Below are 5,703 nucleotides of genomic sequence, written 5' to 3'. Positions count from 1 at the left end.
CACCAACACATTTATTAATTCCTTATAGAATTCACTTGGGAATCCATCTGACCCCAGTGTTTGCCTCACCAACACATTTATTAATTCCTTATAGAATTCACTTGGGAATCCATCTGACCCCAGTGTTTGCCTCACCAACACATTTATTAATTCCTTATAGAATTCACTTGGGAATCCATCTGACCCCAGTGTTTGCCTCACCAACACATTTATTAATTCCTTATAGAATTCACTTGGGAATCCATCTGACCCCAGTGTTTGCCTCACCAACACATTTATTAATTCCTTATAGAATTCACTTGGGAATCCATCTGACCCCAGTGCTTTGCCACCTTGGAGATGTTTTATTGCATCCTGCACCTCCTGTATTGCCATAGGCCCATTCAACAGGAAACCCATTCCGCGTTTATACTAGGGAGGTGCAGGATCTCAAAAAAGGCCTGCATTCTCGCTGCACTGTGTTCATCTCCCTCTGACTGATATAACCCTGCAAAGTATTCCCTACATCTAACATTAATCTTAGTTAACTCACGGGTAACTGTGCCAACCTTCTCTCGAACAGACATGATAGATTGGGAAGCATTTTTCTTTCTAGCCAGATATCTACGTGGCTTATCTCCAAATTCAAACAATCTTTGTTGAGCAAAGCAGACCTTTTATTTCCCAGTGTGTGCAATGAGTTGGGAGCAGCCCGGAGAGCTGCAGCTTGACCAGTGAAGGCCTATTGTAATGTACTTCCTCAGCTATCTGCAGACGGGTCTCCAACATCTGTTGTTGCTCCTTCCTCTGCGTCCTTCTAGTCGTTGAATAAAAAATAATCAGGCCTCATAAATATGCCTTAGTGGCCTCCTACAGTATTTCCGGATTACTGGCCGTACCCGACTTGATATCCCAGAAGGCTCTGAACTCTTGTGATGTACTCAACAAATTTGCTTCCCTTGACAGGAATGGGTCAATGCACCAGTGCTGTGCATCCATTCCACCATTCTTGATTTTACCATCTAAATATACTGGCACATGGTGTGAGACATCTATATTGCCAATTTCACAAGCCAATGTTCTGTCCAAGCAATCCAATGGCATTAAAAAGTGTCAGTTCCCATGTGGTACTTATGTGGTTTTGAAGAGAAAGTAAAGTCTCTTCCATTAGGGCAGAGATGCCTCCACACTAATCCCAACTCCTCGCACATGCCCACCAACTGCTTCGGTTGCGCAGGTGTACCTGCCTGGCCCCTTGGCACCCTGTCTACCTCGGGATCTATTAGGCGATTAAAATCCCCTCCAATGACCATGCGGCGTACCCCAAGACTCATTAATTTAGCAACTGCATCAATTAGAAATTTAAGAGGGTGCACCGTAGGGACAGTACACATTCAGGATGCCATACTCTTCTCCATGTATTACAGCTTTAAGAATGACGGACAGTCCATGTTTGTCCTTAATTTGCTCAATACCTGCAAAGGTAGCTTCCTTCTTCCCAGTATAGCCACTCCTCTGCACTTGGAGCTAAAGGAGGAGAAGAATACCCTTATAAAGTCTGAAAACTGCTCCTATTAAAAACTAAGATAAATAAAAATTAACCACCACATATAACTTAAGCAAACGCTCAAATAACCCCCAATTATGTAGAGATCTCTTCTCCTCCCTCCCCAAACCCCACCATTGCCACCATCCTGGCTCCTTTCCACTGAGGCTGTGCCCCAAACGCCAGGCAATTCACAGATTGAACAAAACATGTTATTTACATTCTGAGAGTTAGCAATGGTTGCCCATCTCCCCTCACCCCTTCTCCATACATCTTAAGCACAGGTTTAGCCACCCCCAATCCAAAAACAAAAGGACAACAGTAAAGAAAAAGGCCCCACACAACATGTAACTGACCGATATACTAAATAATTCCAGTTTTTTGTCAAGGCAGTACGTATAAAGCCAATAACCACAAAAAAGGGGCAAAAAAGTAGCATTGTCTGTAATGATGTCCCTCCCAACTTCACCCCGACTCGATTTCTTTAATTCAGAGAATTCGCAAAGTCCTTCGCCTCTTCTGCTGAATCAAAATTATATATCGTCCCTACATGAGAGAAACGCAATACGGTCAGGGACCTCAAGGAATATTGTATATTCAGATCCCTTAATTTCCTCTTAACTTCATCAAATGTTCTTTTCTTAATCCAGGCTCCTGAGAAGTCCTGAAAATATATTATTCTTGAGCCTTTGTGCATTAAAGCCTGTGGATCTCTTCCCAGTCTTCTTGCTGTTTCAATCACGAACTGTTTTTCTTTATAATGCAGCAGGCTCACTAGGACCACGCGGGGCTGCGGGTCCGACCCGGACCTGCGCATTTCGATCCAGTGGGCCCGCTCCGCACTCAACAGGCCCAACTCCAACTCCAGCCCCAGGAATCCAATAACGTCTTCGCCTTCCTCGCATTCCGGAAGACCCAGGAGCTGTAAGATATTTCTTCTACTTTAGTTTTCCAGGTCGTCCACTTGCTCCTGAAGGAATAAGGTCTTCGCCTTCCTCGCATTCCGGAAGACCCAGGAGCTGTAAGATATTTCTTCTACTTTAGTTCTACTTCAGGAGCAAGTGGACCAGGTCGTCCACTTGCTCCTGAAGGACCCGAACCTGGTCTTCCAGCGTTTGGATCCTTCCTCCTGAGACCTCCGCCACGTTCTCCGATGCCACGGTCCTCTCCTCCGCTGCCTCTTCTCTTCGGGCCAACATTTGAATTACCTGCTCCATGCTTTTCCAGCGTGGCAGATAATGGTTCCACCGCTGCTCCAATCTTTTCTCAGAGTTTCGCAAACACCGAGAGTAACTGCTGCTGTCCCATTAAACCGAAAGGGTCTGCCCTGGGAGTTTGAGCAATGGCTCAAGGCGCCCCCGATGCAGTAGGGGAGTGCCCTGCCTGCTGCACCCCTGTCGGCCCCTTTCCTTCATTTGCTTTCATTCTGGTCCTAAAGCTGTCAAACCACAACTATAGCAGCTCCAGACGTTCAGTAAGTTTATATTAGCAATTGTTTTCTCCTACGGGTGGTTAATGAGGTGGGGGGAGGGGTAAAAGTCCACCTTGCCGGGGGTATGGCACAGAGCCCAGCACAGCAGACCACTCAAACCACCGCCATCTTGGATTTCCAAGAAAGTGGTTTTAAGACCAGTACAGAACAGCTACAGGGTCATACAGCACAGAAACAGACCCTTCGGTCCAACTGGTCGATGCTGACTATGTTCTCAAACCCAACCTGTCCCATCTGCCAGTGATTGGCCCATATCCCTCTGGACCTTTCCTATTCATGTCCATTTCCAAATGTCTTTTAAACATTGTTACTGAACATGCATCCACTACTTCCTCTGGACACCCATTCCAGACACAAACCACTCTCTGTGAGAAAAAAGTGGAGCTCTTCATGTCTTTTTAAAATCTTTCTCCTCTCCCCTACAAATCAAAATTTGCTCCCTAATCTTGAACGCCCCACCCTAGGGAAAGGACACCTGCCTTTCACCTCATCTGTACCCTTCATGATATTATAATCCTCTATAAGGTCACCTCTCAATCTCCTCTGCTCCAGTGAAAGAAAACCCAATCTATCCACCTGGATGTAGGTGTATTCATATTCAGTTATGATGTGTTCAATGTTGATGCAGGCTCAAATGGCCAACTCCTGCCCCCAATTCTCTCACACTGTGTTCAGGACAGCATTAGGAGATTGGGAAAGGGGAGGGATAGATATCTTGTTTGTTTTTATTTTTACAAAGCACTTGATTCCCACAAATAAAATCAACAGGTACAAGTACAGCACATGCAGTATTCCTCATTGCAGCTTCAAGGTTTTGTGTCCTCTTCTTCCGCGTTGGCTCCAGCATATTCGGCTTCCTTCCCCCACCCCCCTCCCCATCCCCGCCCTGAGCCGTTGATGCTTCCATTGTTTATAAAATCAAGAGAGGGATGGATAGGGTAAATAGACAAGGGCTTTTCTCTGGGACCGTAGAACTATAGAGTAATAGGTTTAGGGTGAGGCGGCCAGGGGAGCGGGCGAGAAATTTAAAAGGAATCTCAGGGGCAATTCATGCAGAAGATGGCGCGTGTAAGGAAAGAGCTGCCAGAGGAAGTAGTAGATGCTGGTATAATTATGACACACTTAAAAGGCATCTGGATAGGTTTATGAATAGGAAGGGTTTAGAGGAATATGGGCCAAATGCTGGCAAATGAGACTAGATTCAGTGAGGATATCTGGTCAGCATAGATCAGTGGACCAAAGGACCTGTTTCTGTGCTGTATATCTAGATTACTCTGGTTTGCCACGCCAGTCTGTTCAATTTCTCTCTGGTGTCATAGCCTTGATGTCTCATTCTAAAACTCCCCCACCCACGTTAACCATTTTGTGTCTGATTGGTTGCCAAGAAGTTGCATTGCAGGTTCATCCTGAATTTACACACGATATTTTTACTTCCAAAAATCAGACCTGCTCACTCTCAACAGTATCCCAATGTCGTGGAAGATATTAATTTTCAGGTGGAGATATCCAAAATTCAGAGAGGTGTCAGTTGTGACTGTTTTGCTCTTCTGTCCCTGTCAGATCCTGAATCAGCACTTTCAGGAGAATTAGAATGGAGTGAGAACAGAGGGAGAGAGAGAGAGTGGGGTGGTGCTTTCAGTTTTGTGGAATAACAAAAGAAAAGAATGTTCTGCAGAAAGTAGAATTGCTTGTTCTGAATTTCTACCCTGGACTGACAGTGATTACTTTTGTAATCTCTTTTCAGAGTATTTGATCTGAAGATGAAATTTCAAAATCAACAGATGAAAGGCTTATGCCTGAACCAGTGACTCTCCTGCTCCTCAGATGCTGCCTGACCTGCAGTTTTCGACTCTGATTCTCCAGCATTTGTGAGTGACTCAATCCACCGGGACTGCAACAATTTTCAACTGTGATCTAATTGGTTCCTGTTTCAGTGCGTTTTCAGCATCATTGGTACTGGAAGAGAGACCCTACTGTTGCAGCAACGCACTGAGTGTGGAGCCTGAAACAGTTATCTGGCCTGGAAAGAAGAATTCAAGGCAGGGAGGGGACATACACGCGTTTGTGTGCAACTGTAGCTTCGGCCATGGAGAAACCATGGAAGTGTGGTGACTGCGGGAAAGGCTTCCGTGTCCCATCTGCCCTGGAGACACATCGGCGCAGTCACACCAGGGAGAAGCCATTCTCGTGTCCTGAGTGTGGGAAGGCCTTCAGTGATTCCTCCGCCCTGCTGAGGCACCGGCGGGTGCACACAGCGGAGAGGCCCTTCAGCTGCCCTGAGTGCAGGAAGAGCTTCAGCAAGTTCCTCCGCCCAGCTGAGGCACTTGCGGGTTCACACAGGGGAGAGGCCCTTCAGCTTCCCTGAGTGCAGGAAGAGCTTCAGCAAGTTCCTCCGCCCAGCTGAGGCACTTGCGGGTTCACACAGGGGAGAGGCCCTTCAGCTTCCCTGAGTGCAGGAAGAGCTTCAGCAAGTTCCTCCGCCCAGCTGAGGCACTTGCGGGTTCACACAGGGGAGAGGCCCTTCAGCTTCCCTGAGTGCAGGAAGAGCTTCAGCAAGTTCCTCCGCCCAGCTGAGGCACTTGCGGGTTCACACAGGGGAGAGGCCCTTCAGCTTCCCTGAGTGCAGGAAGAGCTTCAGCAAGTTCCTCCGCCCAGCTGAGGCACTTGCGGGTTCACACAGGGGAGA

This window comes from Chiloscyllium plagiosum, unplaced genomic scaffold, assembly GCF_004010195.1.
Source record: "Chiloscyllium plagiosum isolate BGI_BamShark_2017 unplaced genomic scaffold, ASM401019v2 scaf_14866, whole genome shotgun sequence".
NCBI classification, from domain to species: domain Eukaryota; kingdom Metazoa; phylum Chordata; class Chondrichthyes; order Orectolobiformes; family Hemiscylliidae; genus Chiloscyllium; species Chiloscyllium plagiosum.
Note: the sequence above shows the minus strand (reverse complement) of the source record.